The sequence below is a fragment of the Podarcis pityusensis genome (genome assembly GCF_964106645.2).
Source record: "Podarcis pityusensis genome assembly, chromosome: 9".
NCBI classification, from domain to species: domain Eukaryota; kingdom Metazoa; phylum Chordata; class Lepidosauria; order Squamata; family Lacertidae; genus Podarcis; species Podarcis pityusensis.
Genome location: NC_138034.1, coordinates 9,030,468 through 9,046,539, shown reverse-complemented (window position 1 = coordinate 9,046,539; position 16,072 = coordinate 9,030,468). Strand labels below are relative to the sequence as shown.

At 43.6% G+C, this 16,072-nt stretch overlaps 1 protein-coding gene across 5 annotated transcripts in view; it reads left to right on the top strand.

Moving 5' to 3' along the window:
• The window catches only part of KCNIP4 (potassium voltage-gated channel interacting protein 4), a 411,322-nt gene that overhangs the window by 160,646 nt on the left and 234,604 nt on the right, over positions 1 to 16,072 (top strand). The window lies entirely within an intron of this gene.

Sequence of the window (16,072 nt, the reverse complement as noted above, 5' to 3'; positions counted from 1 at the left end):
AACTTGAATCAGCCTTCTCAGTAGCGGTGCCCGCCCTGTGGAACGCCCTCCCATCAGATGGCAAGGAAATAAACAACTATCTGACTTTTAGAAGACATCTGAAGGCAGCCCTGTTTAGGGAAGTTTGATGACTGATGTTTTATCATGTTTTTCATATTCTGTTGGGAGCCACCCAGAGTGGTTGGGGAAACGCAGCCAGATGGGCGGGGTATAAATAATAAGATTATTACCGTATTTTTTGCTCTATAAGACTCACTAAAAAGTAAGGTGAAATGTGTGTGCGTCTTATGGAGCGAATGCAGGCTGCGCAGCTATCCCAGAAGCCAGAACAGCAAGAGGGATTGCTGCTTTTGCTGCGGAACAATCCCTCTTGCTGTTCTGGCTTCTGTGATTCAGAATATTTTTTTTCTTGTTTTCCTCCTCCAAAAACTAGGTGCATCTTATGGTCTGGTGTGTCTTATAGAGCGAAAAATACGGTACTACTACTACTACTACTACTACTCAGCCACCATATCCCACAGAGTTGTTGTGAGGATAAAATGGCAGTAACTGTGTACACCAGCCTGACCTCCTTGGACATACATTTGCTTGCAAAAACAGTAACAACAACACAACTGAGAACCAGTATAGTGGAGTGGTTACAACACCAAAGTTGACCGGGGGTACCATTCAACCATGAAGCAGATGAACTCCAAGAGACATGCCAAATTTGTTGCACCCCTTCAGATTTCCAGGGGAATGCAGCCAGCTTTCCATCTCTTAGTCTAAGCTACTTCATTGTAGTATTTCATTGAACTCAGCTCCGGCACGTCTCAGGTGTGCACCGTTGCCATTCTAAGAGAACAAGGGAAAAGTACATGCTGAGCTCCAGCATCTCCTTTTCTAGAAAAATATCACTGGATGAGAGAGAGCAGATTGAAGCCTCCCCTCCAAAATGGGGAAATAAAAGCCGACATTGGGGAAATTTAATGAAAAATTCACTGCTAGTCCCCAAATTATGCTCATCAGTAATAAGATGGGTTCAGAGTGTGAACAGGAAGTGTTCAGTAGTAGGCAAAAGAATTATACTGATTACCGAATTTATATTTATTATTTTGTTTCCTTTTTAATTTTTGGTATATCTTATTGAAGAGTTCGGGAAATCTATTAATGTCTCCGAAAGCCATAACAGTACTTTGCCTGCCTTTAGCAAACAGGCTGGCTGGTACTGCGGTTTATTTATTATGTATTTCTTATGAGAATTCTTACCAAGGCGTCAAAACAATTTCCCAGGGCAGCTTACAGAACGTAAGAAAATACCATGAAAGAATAATTTAAGCAAAACGCATGAATGCCAGCAGCAGCAATTCTGATGCAGAAGGTGCTGCTTCAGAATGCCATATATGAATTTTGCTGTACTTGCTTTTTCAGTGTTGAAACAGTGTTCCTTTGATGAAACATCTTGATGCTTAATCTTTCTCAGAATGAGGGAGCAGTACCTGTATACAGAGGGACTCCCATTGGGCTGAAGAGAGTCCATCCCTCCTCAATGCATGTGCAGGGCAGTTCAGTGCAGCAGGGGCAACATGAGGAATAGGAAGTTTTTGCATGCCTGTCCTTAGGCAGCGTAAGGTGGCAAAAGCTGAGGGGAAGGGCCAGGGCCAGATTTCGGTTTGATGAGGCCCTAAGCTACTGAAGGTAATGGGGCCCTTTATATGTCCAGCTGTCCTTTGTCAACAATAAATTGCCACTATTTTTTGTGTTGATATATGTTATATGGTAATTTATAGACCTAATAGGTATCTGGGACATGGGTGGCACTGTGGTCTAAACCACTGAGCCTAGGGCTTGCCGATCAGAAGGTTGGCGGTTCGAATCCCCGTGATGGGGTGAGCTCCCGTTGCTCAGTCCCAGCTCCTGCCAACCTAGCAGTTCGAAAGCACGTCAAAGTGCAAGTAAATAAATAGGTACCGCTTTGGCGGAAAGGTAAATGGCGTTTCCATGCGCTGCTCTGGTTTGCCAGAAGCGGCTTAGTCATGCTGGCCACATGACCCGGAAGCTGTGCACCGGCTCCCTCGGCCAATAAAGCGAGATGAGCGCCGCAACCCCAGAGTCGGCCACGACGGACCTAATGGTCAGGGGTCCTTTTACCTTTACCTTTATGGAAAGGAAAAGGGTTTGCAGAAACAGAGAGGAAATTGTTTTCCTAACAGCTTAGGGCAAGTATCCCAGAAGGATGCTTTGACTTGGAGGTCAAAAACAACAGCAACTCTCTGTCCTCTGGGGACATTTCAAGAACAATTAGTGGCAGGCCAGGCATGAGACTTGCCAGTGTAAAAGCTGTCAAAGCTTTCTCATCACAGGTCAACTGGGACAACCTATTTATCAGTTCCTTTTGTGTAGTATTAAAAAGGTAAAAAGGTAGAGGACCCTTGGACGGTTAAGTCCAGTCAAAGGCGACTATGGGGTTGCGGCGCTCATCTCTCCTTCAGGCAGAGGGAGCCGGTGTTTGTCCACAGACAGCTTTCTGGGTCATGTGGCCGGCATGACTAAACCGCTTCTGACACAATGGGACACCGTTATGGAAACCAGAGCACACGGAAACGCCATTTACCTTCCTGTTGCAGCAGTGCCTATTTATCTACTTGCACTGGCATGCTTTTGAACTGCTAGGTTGGCAGGAGCTGGGACAGAACAACGGGAGCTTACCCCATTGCGGGATTCGAACCGCTGACCTTCTGATCGGCAAGCCCAAGAGGCTCAGTGGTTTAGAGCACCTCAGCACCACCCGCATCCTAAGTCCCCACTCTGAAAAACTGCTGAAGAGAGGTGGGGGGAAAGATTGAAACTGGTAACACACATAAGGAGATGGAAAATAGAAACTGAGATGAGATCAAATGAAAGAAGACAAAATAAATCCATTAATTTGAGGGATTTCTGATAACAAACGCTCCTCCAGAGATTACATAGACACACAACACGGTGTTGATATCCTACCTAGAAACTGAAGGTGGCTATCAAAGGGCCCTGATCCAACTAGGAAACCTGCTTCCACATGCATATCCCATGAGCAGCCAAGAGGTAGAAACAAGAGTTCCTTGTACATTTTCTCTCCTGATACAACTGCCAGGTGTGGCTTTCAGAGTCCCTTTAAAAAAACCAAAATCAGTATACCATTGACAAGCAGTTTGGGAGGGGAGGCCTGGCTCCACGCCTCTGGTCAGCTATTCAGCTAAGATGTACCGGTAACTTAGTCATGTTCAGTAATTTCAGTGGGTATACTCGGAGTAAAACTTAGTTGAATCACCCTGTGCCTTTAGCTTTCCAAAAAGCTGCCTAGCCACTTTGTTTTGGGGTTGTTGTTTTCCCCAAAATGAAATCCTAATACTCATGGTCAAAACCAATAAAAGATGTGTATGATATGACACATTTTTATAAGAACGAGCCATCTCTTTGCCTTGAGCCGCTGCTCAGTTCTCGAGGAGAATTAAACACGGACACATTTTCCCGTCTCTCTCCTGACACAGGTCATCATACAGGGTGACCAATTCTTCAGCGGTAAGAGAGGAACAAAAAAAATCCTGATAATATTTTCTGTGGGGTGTATCTTTCCATTTAACCAGATGGGGGCGATTTATAAACAAAACGAACACATGCCACTTTGATTAATTTCAAGGATGTCTCTACCTTGTAGTGCCATTTTTCTGTAATTCAGATCGTGTAAATTTACACTAAGAAGTTAACTTCTTAGTCACTGCCGGACTCGCTCAGTCACAGTTGGCTACATTTGGAATATCCGTTGCTATGACAACGAACAAGCCGAGCCAGATTTAAAAATAAAGTTTGTCGTTTTGCGTTGGTCCTCATATTACCGAGGATATTGCAATTATAGAAACACAACATACTGATTAGAAACCTCAATAAATACCAGCCCTACACAGAGTGAGATTATATATGAAATGTAGTTAGTGGAGAAGCATTAATCCATTATTTCTCTCAGGTAAAATCTTATTTTTAGACCTTACAAAATTGCAGTTTTACCCCCTTTTCTAAAAGGATATTATCGAACTCGAAAAGGTACAGAAAAGGGCAACCAAAATAGTCAACTATTTAGAGCGCCTCTGTGATGAAAGAGTAAAGTGTTTAGGGGCATTCTAGTTTAGAAAAGAAAGAAAAGAAAAGAAGATTAACAGAATTGTGCGGCAGTGTGATGTAGTGGTTAGAACATTGGATAAAAGATAAAAGAGCTGCTTATACGTTCTTGTGGAAGTCTTTGCTACTTACAAGTACAGTGGTACCTCTAGATATGAACAGGATCCCTTCCGGAGCCCCGTTCGCATCTAGAAGCAAATGTAACTAGCGATGGTACGTCTGCGCGCGTGTGCGTGTGCCTCTTTTCGCCACTTCTGCACATGCACGTGATGTCATTTTGAGCGTCTGCGCATGCGCAAGTGGCGAAACCTGGAAGTAACGCACTCCGTTACTTCCGGGTTGCCACGGAGCGCAACTCGAATGCGCTGAACCCGAAGCACATTCAACCCGAGGTATGACTGTAGAGACCTTTGTATGTAAAATCAAAACCAATTTACCAGCCCTCCAAAATGGTCTAATGACCTCATGAGCTTCCAGTATTTACAGAATGCTTCAGGCACAGGGAATAAGAACATGGGTCAGCAAACTTTTTCAGCAGGTGGCTAGTCCACTGTCCCTCAGACCTTGTGGGAGGCTGGACTATATTTGGGGGGGCGGGGAATGAATGAATTCCTATGCCCCACAAATAACCAAGATATGCATTTTAAATAAAAGGACACATTCTACTCGTGTAAAAACACGCTGATTCCCAGTCCGTCTGCGGGCTGGATTGAGAAGGCGATTGGGACGGATCTGGCCCTCGGGCCTTAGTTTGCCTACCCACAGGTAAGAACATTCCAAGGCAATTCTTCTCATTGCCTGGAGATGGAAATTTCGTGAGGTCCATACAGAAGGCCGAAGAAAGGAACCTCCTAACTTTTTGTAGGACAGGGCAGTCTGGTTCTCAGTTGCAGCTATGTGAAATCCTGTAGTACAGTATTGCTTTCTATGGAAAGCTCCCACTTTTGAACTGGGAGCAATGGTCATCACCAAAGGAGTCACAGGTTCGCTGCCCAAGAAAGATGTAAAAGTATTTTTGTACGCCACAACTGCTGCACGAATTTTAATAGCCAAAAAGTGGAAAACACAAGAATTACCAACGGTGGAAGAATGGCAGATGAAGATGATGGACTTTTTGGAGCTGGCGGATCTCACCGGGAGAATCCGTGACCAGAAAGAAGAGGAAAATCAAGAAGAATGGAAGGAATTTAAAGATTATTTGAACAAATACTGTAATATTAAAGATTAGTAGTTAACTTGAAGGTACTAAACAGGCCTAGGAATAAATCAAGATTAAATAAATAAATAAGATAGAGAATGTTAAGAAAAGTTAAGAAATTTGATTATAATCGGAATATTGTGTTTTTGAATAATGATATTGGAAAACTGCTACATTTAGTTACAAGGAAATTCAGATGGAAGAGATTAGAGGAAGTCAACTAATATGTTTAAGAAGTTGGAAAATTAATTAATTAATTAACTTTTATTGTTGAAGTGTTTGTGGTTGTATTTTTGGTTATCATTTGTTATATGTGTTCTATTTCTTTTTTCTTGCTACAGTGGTACCTCGCAAGACGAATGCCTCGCAAGACGAAAAACGCGCAAGACGAAAGAGTTTTCCGTTTTTTGAGTCGTTCCGCAAGACGAATTTCCCTATGGGCTTGCTTCGCAAGACAAAACGTCTTGCAAGTTTGTTTCCTTTTTCTTAAACCCGCTAAGCTGCTAATAGCCGCTAAGCCGTTAATAGCCGCTAATAGCCGTGCTTCGCAAGACGAAAAAACCGCAAGACGAAGAGACTCGCGGAACGGATTAATTTCGTCTTGCGAGGCACCACTGTATTTTATTTTTGTTTCATTGATTTTATAGTATGTGTTATATTTGTATGAAACTTAATAAATATTATTGGGGGGGGGGATGGAATCACAGGTATGGCACATTGTGTGAGTCCATAGTAGAGAAATACTGAGACACTGAATGTCTCAGTGAGGAAAGAAGAATAGACAGCAGAAGGCTGTCTTGCCCCCACAATTGAAGGGGCCAGGGCCACGCAACATCACTGTAGGGTGTGCTGCTGTGTCGTGTAGATACCCCGTGGCTTGCACATGTGATTCAAGCACACCCCTCAGTGTGTGTGCATGGCTGCTGTGGAACTTTGAGGGGGCCCAGCCCCTTCATTGAATTTTTTTTTGGGGGGCTGGGCCCCCTACTTGGTGAGCCTGGCAGAAGGAGGGAAGGAGCTGATTCACTCACGGCCCGAACAGCTGGTTCTCAACCTGTGGGTCCCCAGATGTTGTTGGACTACAACTCCCATCATCCCTGAGCTCTGGCCTTGCTAGCTAGGGGTGATGGGGGTTGTAGTTCAACAACATCTGGGGACCCACAGGTTGAGAAAGGCTGGTTAGAGTGAGCATCTTGCAGGGTGGCTTTGAGGTGGAGGTGATGCACACAATCAGTTTATAAACAAGAACAACCCCATGCAACATGGGCACATTTCAAGAAGAAAAGGAGCGGAGAATAAGAAAACAATTTCCTTTTTCAACTCTACAGATCTGCCAAAGCATTTATCAAAGGGAAGGGTTATGTAGACCTCACTGATGCTAAATTTAACTAGGTCTGTTCCTGTGCCTCCAAAAGATTGTTGAAATAGGCCTTTTTGTTGGGGAGTAGGATATTTTATGAAGAAGCTTCTCCATTTCAGTTCATCTTCCCTAATATATAAACCACCTTTTATAGGGGAAAAAGTATACTGTTGTTACTATTCTCCTCAAACTGCTAAGAAAATTAGGTGCTATATCTATCCACATATAAAAGGTAAAGGTAAAGGTAAAGGTACCCCTGACCGTTAGGTCCAGTCGCGGATGACTCTGAGGTTGTGGCGCTCATCTCGCTTTATTGGCGAACCAGAGCAGCGCGCGGAAACGCCGTTTACCTTCCCGCCGGAGCAGTACCTTTTTATCTACTTGCACTTCGTGCTTTCGAACTGCTAGGTTGGCAGGAGCAGGGACCAAGCAATGGGAGCTCACCCCGTCGTGGGGATTTGAACTGCCGACCTTCTGATCGGCAAGTCCTAGGCTCTGTGGTTTAACCCACAGCGCCACCCGTGTCCCTAGGGGAAAAAGTGTACTGTTGTTATTATTGTCCTCGAACTGCTAAGAAAATTAGGTGCTGTATCTATCCACATATAAATGTGTCCTATTACAAATGATTTTTTGGTTACCGTACAAAAGGTTCTTTTTCAAGGACGCTGTTGAAAAATCTTCCAAGAAGACAAATGTAAGCTCTGTCGTCTTAACTTAGAAACAAGTATAAATACATTGTAAATGCACACTTGTCTAATGTTGTAATGGGGCTTGGTGATTTTGTTCTCCTAAGGACCCCTGACCATTAGGTCCAGTCGTGGCTGACTCTGGGGTTGCAGCGCTCATCTCGCTTTATTGGCTGAGGGAGCCGGCGTACAGCTTCCGGGTCATGTGGCCAGCATGACTAAGCCCCTTCTGGCAAACCAGAGCAGCACACAGAAACGCCGTTTACCTTCCCACCGGAGCGGTACCTATTTATCTACTTGCACTTTGACGTGCTTTCGAACTGCTAGGTTGGCAGGAACCGAGCAACGGGAGCTCACCCCGTCGCAGGGATTCGAACCACCGACCTTCTGATTGGCAACCCCTAGGCTCTGTGGTTTAACCCACAACGCCACCCGCATATAAATGTGTCCTATTACAAATGATTTTTTATTACCTTACAAAAGGTTCTTTTTCAAGGACGCTGTTGAAAAATCTTCCAAGGACCATATGCAAGACAAATGTAAGCTCTGTCGCCTTAACTTAGAAACAAGTATAAATACATTGTAAATGTACACTTGTCTAATGTTGTAATGGGGCTTTGTGATTTTGTTCTCCTAGATTTTCATAATTTGTTCAAGCATGTCACTGCCTGAGTCTGAGAATGCTTTCTTGCAACATAGCAGGCAGAATCAGGTGAACCTGCGTATTTTTGAACGGACTAAGAGTGCATGTGTTACTTCAGTTATGCAGTCCTGTGCATATTATCCCAGAAGCAAGTCCCACTGTGTTCTGCAGTAGAATTGTGCTTTAGGGTTTCAGCCTTCAAAAACTTTTGTCAGTCTCAACCCTTTGCTCTCAGTAGGACAACTCAAGAGGAGGCTATTGCCTGACCCCAGCTTTTGCAGCACAATCGCCATTAGTCATTTCCCTAGAAGGCAAAGCTCACGCCTCATTAACCAACATATTCTCCAGATCCATTCTCACAAAGCTGAAAGGCTCAAATAAATGCGCAAAACATCACACAGACCTTGTTCTGGAAAGGTGGAATGCAACTCTCCTATATATAAAAACACACCTTAAATTTCTATTTGGAAAAATTAGGGTGCATACTGGCCCCTTGTTTCTGTCAAGCAGTTTTAGCAAAGAAAAATGCCCTACAGTTTCCTTGTTACACTTTGAGAAGATTGCGGTGTAAATTCAGAAAGCTAGTATGCTTTAAGGTTGATTTCTGCCTTTCCTGTCCTGTGAAGGCAGATATAAAGATCATACACTGAAGTCTCTTTGGGGCCCCCAAATTCTCACACGGGTGTTTCTGGCCATGTGTGAGAGAGTCATTAAAGTGTTTGTTTTTATCTAAGGTGTTGGATTAGATCTAGGCCAAGTTATTTAGGTGACCTTGAGCCAAGCATCTCCCTCAGCCTATCAGACAGGGCAGTTGGAAAAATACAATGAGGCAGGTGGGGGAGAACGCTGCCTTGAGCTGCTCTGAGGAAAAGAGAGTTATACATAATACAGTGGTACCTCAGTTCTCAAACACCTTGGTACTCAAACAACTTGGAACCCAAACACTGCAAACCCAGAAGTAAGTGTTCCGGTTTGCGAACATTTTTCGGAAGCTGAACGTGCTCTGTTTTGAGTGCCACCCTTCCGTTTTGAGTGTTAGGCTGAGGTCTGTCTGTTTTTGCTGTTTATTTTGCATTTTTCTTTTTACGGTTCTTTTTTGTTTGTTTTTGTGACTGTGTGGAATCCAGTTCAACTACCGACTGATTTATTGTGTGACTGCAGTATATTGTTCATTGCTTTCATTTTATGGTTCAGTGGTCTCGTTAGATAGTAAAATTCATGTTAAATTGCTGCTTTAGGGGTTCTTTTTAAAAGTCTGGAACGCATTAAACCATTTTGCATTACTTTCTATGGGAAAGCGCACCTTGGCTTTGGAACGCTTTGGTTTTGGAATGGACTTCTGGAACAGATTAAGTAGGAGAACCAAGGTACAGTGGTACCTCTGATTGCGAACGGGATCCGTTCTGGAGGCCTGTCCGCAACATGAAAAGAGCGTAACCTGAAGCGCCATATCTGCGCATGTGCGCAGTGCGATTTGGCACTTGAGCGCATGCGCGAGCGGCGAAACCCGGAAGTAACCCTTTCCAGTACTTCCGGGTCACCACAGGACGTAACCTGAAAGAACGTAACATGAAGCAAACATAACATGAGGTATGACTGTACCCCTGTAAAAACAGTGGGTTTTTTTTCTGGGGATACTGAAGAGTATACTTACTTCTTGGTGAGCACTGGTACCTTTCTTTCTCTCTTTCTCTCTCTAAAAAAAGCACTGTAAAATAAATAGGATTCATTCCCCAGAATTGGGCTGAATTTTGCCCTAGCTTAGAAAAGTTCTGGTATAGTACTCGTATCAAACACCATTATGCTTGTTTGAGAGAGAGAGAGAGAGAGAGAGAGAGAGAGAGAGAGAGAGCGCTGTATAGAAAATGGAGTCAGTGTTCATCTGTTTTGAAATAAAAATCTGGCCTAGAAAGGTTTGGAAGACAAATCCTTATCAGCCTGAATGGCCCCCTGCCCCCCTTTACAGTAGCGGCAGTTTAAATCACACAATTCAATTAACAGAAATGTTGCCATTAAAATGCAGCAGAAGCTCCTCAGTTCTTACTTTGCATTAAAGAGTTTTATGAGGTGCCTCTGTCAAACGGTGCTGTTGGAAACAGAAGTAGTGGTGCTTAATTGGCATTTACACGCTTGCTTACTTTGTTTTGGAATAAATCCGCCTATTACTGAGGGCCAGCAAGGTCTCTCCCTAAACGAGAATGCAAAAAACAAGCAAACCAACAGTAAATGAAGCTTTTATAAGTTACTGCATTTATGTCCTCCTTGCATCCTGCTCATTAACCAGACAAAACATTTTAGAGTTTCATATTGGATTGTTGGATGAGCTTGATTCAAAATTAAGTGATCGCCATCATATCAAATAATGAAATCTACTATCTATTATTAATTGTTCGATTCTGGCTCATTTTATCATGTGTTGAAACAAGGTGTTGTTGTTGTTTAGTCATTTAGTCGTGTCCGACTCTTCGTGACCCCCTGGACCAGAGCACGCCAGGCACTCCTGTCTTCCACTGCCTCCCGCAGTTTGGTCAAACTCATGCTGGTAGCTTCGAGAACACTGTCCAACCATCTCATCCTCTGTCATCCCCTTCTCATTGTGGCCTCCATCTTTCCCAACATCAGGGTCTTTTCCAGGGAGTCTTCTCTTCTCATGAGGTGGCCAAAGTCTTGGAGCCTCAGCTTCAGGATCTGTCCTTCCAGTGAGCACTCAGGGCTGATTTCCTTCAGAATGGATAGGTTTGATCTTCTTGCAGTCCATGGGACTCTCAAGAGTCTTCTCCAGCACCATAATTCAAAAGCATCAATTCTTCTGTGATCAGCCTTCTTTATGGTCCAGCTCTCACTTCCTTGAAACAAGGTAGCTGGAGTCAAACCTTGAAATTAATGCAAAATTATAAAACCCACTAATATTTGCTTTCAAGTTTCTTGCCTAAGCAGAACCCTTTCAGCACTGACCAAACGTTTCCATACATCTGTCATGGAACCCCTGAAATATTTCTGGGGCACATTTTTAAAATTTAGTCCCCCATGGCTTCATTTCTATGTAATATCTTGTTTTAAAGATCACAAGTAGGCCACAGGTTTACATGTTTCTTCCCCCTACTTCCTGACTCAGATGCCTGCCCTCCTTCGGCAGCCTCAGCCATGGTTTTACACAAAGCAGGTGTTCCATCATAACTAGGATTTGAAACCATGTCTCTACATTTGCAAGTAAGAATTTAATTTTTGTTGGGTTGAGCAAGAATTCAAATGGGAAGGCAGAGGACAAAGAGATATATTCTTACCTGCTTGTGTTATAAGAATTTTAAGGTCTTAGATATATAATAAATGTTCATAAATGTACCAAGCAAAAACGTACATAAACATATAAACCACATGTCTGAAGCAGCACCAGAAGACAGTCCTGAAACCATTTTGACTCCCAAGCTGACCAAATGTTTCTCTGCAAGGAGGGAGGAGGTGAAAAAAAAGCCTTTCTTGTTACAGGAATTTAGTAATCACCATTTCAAAGGAATGGCCAGACTACCAGGAAAGGCAATCAGAAAAAGCATTATCAGATAACCTGGCAGACAGGAAAAACAACAACATTCAAATTTCTGTTGTAGACCACCTTTTCTGTGATGCAGGTATGATGTTTGTGGGGTGGTGGTCTTGGGTTACACCCCTTCTGTGATGTATATATGATGTATGGAGGGGTGGTCTTGAGCTCCAGGGCAGGAAATTTAAAATGTCTATATAAGGGCAGACACTCCTTGGTTCTGAGTCCTCCTCCTCCTTTCCTGCATGTGAGGGGAGCACCCTGTTGCAACAGCTTTAATAAAGACCCGGCTTACTAGCTGCTTTGCTCCTCAATAGTCTCTGGTTGGCCTCTGTTATTTTCTCCTACCAATAGGGAACCTATGTGAGGACTCTGTATGGGCTTTTGGCTACCCTACCCCATAAGGGAGGAAGGGCAGATTTTGTTTATAACACTTGCCCATGGTCAAACAAGGAAAAGCACAGAGCTGGAGGCTGTGATGGCTTTGTCCAAATAACAAGTTATTGCGTTTCCGATAGTCTCAGAATTCGTAAGGTGCACAGTAGAAAATGATGCCATTTTGGGGTTTCCTGACATAAAATATCAAATCTGACAGGATTTGATGGTGCCTTTCCCAAACCAGACTTCCTCACTCTGAAACTCTCTGAATTAAAAACATATATCATAACACTTTGGTGTGGTTTTTTTTTTTTGGGGGGGGGGGGTATTAAATTTAGCTTAAATTAGAGTCTAGCTTTCCAGCACACCAATCTAAGGCATGGTGGGGAATAGGATACTGGGTCTCTTAGTACATCCAGGAAAGCGTATTTGCTTGCAGAATCCATGTTTTATTTTGCTTTTCTTATGGGGTATTCTACTGCATCGTGTACTGATCTGAGTGTCTGACTGGGTCTGGGGATGTAGCCTTATTGGAGTTCACCGATTGGGTCTGCATGGCTCTGGGACAGGAGGAAGGAAGTCAAATGACACCGAGGTTGGTTCAAAGAAAGAGTTTATTCTGCTCTCCGGATAGCAGAAGGCACTTGTGTGGTGAGTCCACAGCAAGTCCAAAGAAATCAGAGATTACATGCAGTATATATATCCTCCAGGCACCCTCTCCCTCCTTCCCCAGGAATCCAACCCCGTCAGCCTATGTACGCAGGTTGACCTCACATATGTTCTTGCTCTGGTACTCTTAACCATAAAAGGGTATTCCTTCCTGTACTTCTGACCATAAAAGGATCTTCCTCTTCCTACTCTTATCTTGGAGGAAGAGGTCGTCATCTCGGAGAACACGCTCTGGCATTGTTCCCGGACTTAGGTCTGTGCGTCTTTTGTGGTCAGGACATAAGATAAGGCACAGACGTGTCTTCTCTGTTCTACTGGTACAGTCAGGGTCATTCCTTGCCGTGACTGATAAAGGAGAGGGTTTGTTTATACAGCTGTGTCCTTGTTATGCATTTGCTCAACAGCTCAAGTTTTATGCGTTTTAGAGTGCGTTATTGGAGAAACAAGAAAAGGGGGGGGGTTTGAGTCAGTTTTAAACTGACTGCACAGAAACCCATTCCTTCAGGGAGACACAGGGTCTACTTCCCATTCAGTCGTTAAGCTCACTGAGTGACCTTGGGTCTTGCTCTCAAACCAAGGTGTTTTGCAAGGATGATAAAATGGGTGTAGCGAAAACTAGAGCCATGATCAGACTGGAAGAAAGGTGGGTTACATATAAATAAAAATAAATTACATAATTCTGCAGCATTCCGCAAAGTTTATATCTAGCACTTAACACAGAAAACTCAGTTTACCTCTTTTGTTAAATACTGTCGGCAACTGTTGTTTATCATGAACTACATAACATCAAACTATGTATTGTTTTTAAAACATTCTTATGACCTTCTGAAAAATTCCAGATTTTTGTTTTTGCTATAGAAAACTTCCTTTCTCTGCAGATGAAGCTTAACCAGCACACAGTTTTGTAGTCATTAGCATTCTGCTGATTGAATTTGATTATTTGCCTCAGGACTTTGATGTGAAATGAATGGCTTTTGTGCAAAACGTTTTGCCAAGAGGCCTTTGTGTGCTTATAAATTGAATGTATTGATGCACAACTTGAAGCAAATTGCACTTGAACAGCACAAGCCCCTCCTGCTGTAAATAAATACACAGGAAAATTTATTGTTTAAGCTGAATTTTCAAAGTTCAGGTCTGCTGGTAAATGTCTGGAGGTGTTTTTTTTTTTGCCTGAATTGCTTTATTCATTCATACAAATTCAGTCAGGGGATTTCAAGGTGACCACAGTATGACTGGTAGCGAAATAACATTTGTGTGTATGAAAGTTAATGTCACAGGAACATATCCCACTGACTGTGATATTTTCCCTGTCACAAATCCCACTCAGAATTCATCAGGGTCAAATTTCTAAAATGCTCCTAGCTACACAGCACAGCTTTCTAGCAATGAACTAAGGCACATGTATGAAAGGAATCTTTTGCCTTCCATAAATTTCATCAGAGAAGAGCTATAGATTAGTAAGATCTGCATATATGTCATGGGGTAGAGATTATGGGTCATTGGAGTCTAAGGGAAATTTTACAGTTTAGACAGCAAACATGTTTTCTACTTGCACAGCATTCTACCAGTGTTTACTGAAGCACACATGTAAAATATGTGTGGCATTCATTCATTTTAAGAAACTTTGGCAAATCTGGGTAGGATCCCAATACTTATGTACATATGTGTATGTTTTGTTGTCGTTTAGTCGTGTCCGACTCTTCGTGACCCCATGGACCAGAGCATGCCAGGCACTCCTGTCTTCCACTGCCTCCCGCGGTTTGGTCAAACTCATACTGGTAGCTTCGAGAACACTGCCCAATTTCTTGAAACTACTTAAAACTACTTAAAACAAAACATATGTGTATATCGTTCACAATTCATACCAACTGGATTAGCCAATTTGGTGCCCTCCCCTCATACCTGACTATTAAGCCATGCCGGCTGATGGGAAGACATAACATTAGCTATCCCTGCTTCATACATTTAACTGAAGGAAAGTAAGCATGATATCAGTGTGTGCTTCAATATGTGCTCATATCCACAATGTGTTCCATTCACCGTGTTTGATATATATATATATAGTCCTCATAAAAAAAAATCAGCATTTAACTGTTCCTCTTTAGGACCACACATTTATCTTTCTACGCATAATGCATTTCCATATTAAATATTACTAATTCTTCCAGGATAATACACTTCCTTTTCAAAGCTTTCCACCCATCATTTCAGAATTTCCAAATTTGTTGATTTTGCTGTATATTTACTCTCCTGAATTGTGTGTGAAGACCCCCAAAACCACCCCCAAAGGAAGACACAATAGACACATATTTTAGTTTAAGGTTTTTGGCATTAAGTTTTGGCCACAACTTTATTGATTACAGCATATGAGTGGTTGCTTAGGCACTGGTTCCAGACTACCTGAACCTGCACGGTGGCAGGAACAGGACTGATACTGGACACCACCATATGTCAGTAAGGGAAAGCATCCTGGGGGAGCGAGAAGCTGGTTTCGATCTCACAGCTCACCCCAGATGCTTCCAGGGGCTCTGGCGTGGCCCTAGCCCGTTGACAGGGTTCGGACAAAAGCAGGGCGAGCCCTGGATTCCTTTAACGGAATTCCCTGGCAGCAGCAATGGAGGGGCAGGCACAGCCAACCACGTCCCCTCCCCAAAACATTGAACCAAATGCCTAACCACCAATCTTACAAAGTTGTGACGATTTGCTACACGGTGGCCAAAAACCAAGTGGCACCAGCCAATTGGCCAAATGGCAAAATTCCTACCTGGCCCCTGCTCCAAAACAGACGACCCCATAGGCAGGCATAGGTAAAGGTAAAGGGACCCCTGACCATTAGGTCCAGTCATGACCGACTCTGAGGTTGCGGTGCTCATCTCACTTTATTGGCCGAGGGAGCCGGCGTACAGCTTCCAGGTCATGTGACTAGCATGACTAAGCTGCTTCTGGCGAACCAGAGCAGTGCACGGAAATGCCATTTACCTTCCCGCCAGAGTGGTACCTATTTATCTACTTGCAGTTTGACGTGTTTTCGAACTGCTAGGTTGACAGGAGCAGGGACCAAGCAACGGGAGCTCACCCCGTCGTGGGGATTCGAACCACCGACCTTCTTATCTGGAAGTCCTAGGCTCTGTGGTTTAACCCACCGCGCCACCCGCGTCCCTATAGACAAGCATAGCAAGGCCATAAGAACAACCCTAAATATAGGGAGAGGAGGGTGGGTGATCCACTGCACGTCACAAGAAAGTGATTACTCTCCAGCGATGTGCAGCAGCTTAAGTAGCCCCCCAGCAGCCAATAGCCAACCCAACTGACCAAATTTCTGCCCCAGCAACAGAGGGGCAAGCAATGGGGTGTTGTGGCTATCCAAACGGTCCCGCCCCACAACAGGGTGGCAGTTTCTGGTGATCTCACCGCAACACGTGCCCTCCATGATGGAGGACCCGACTTGTAGGAATTCGGGGGGGGGGGG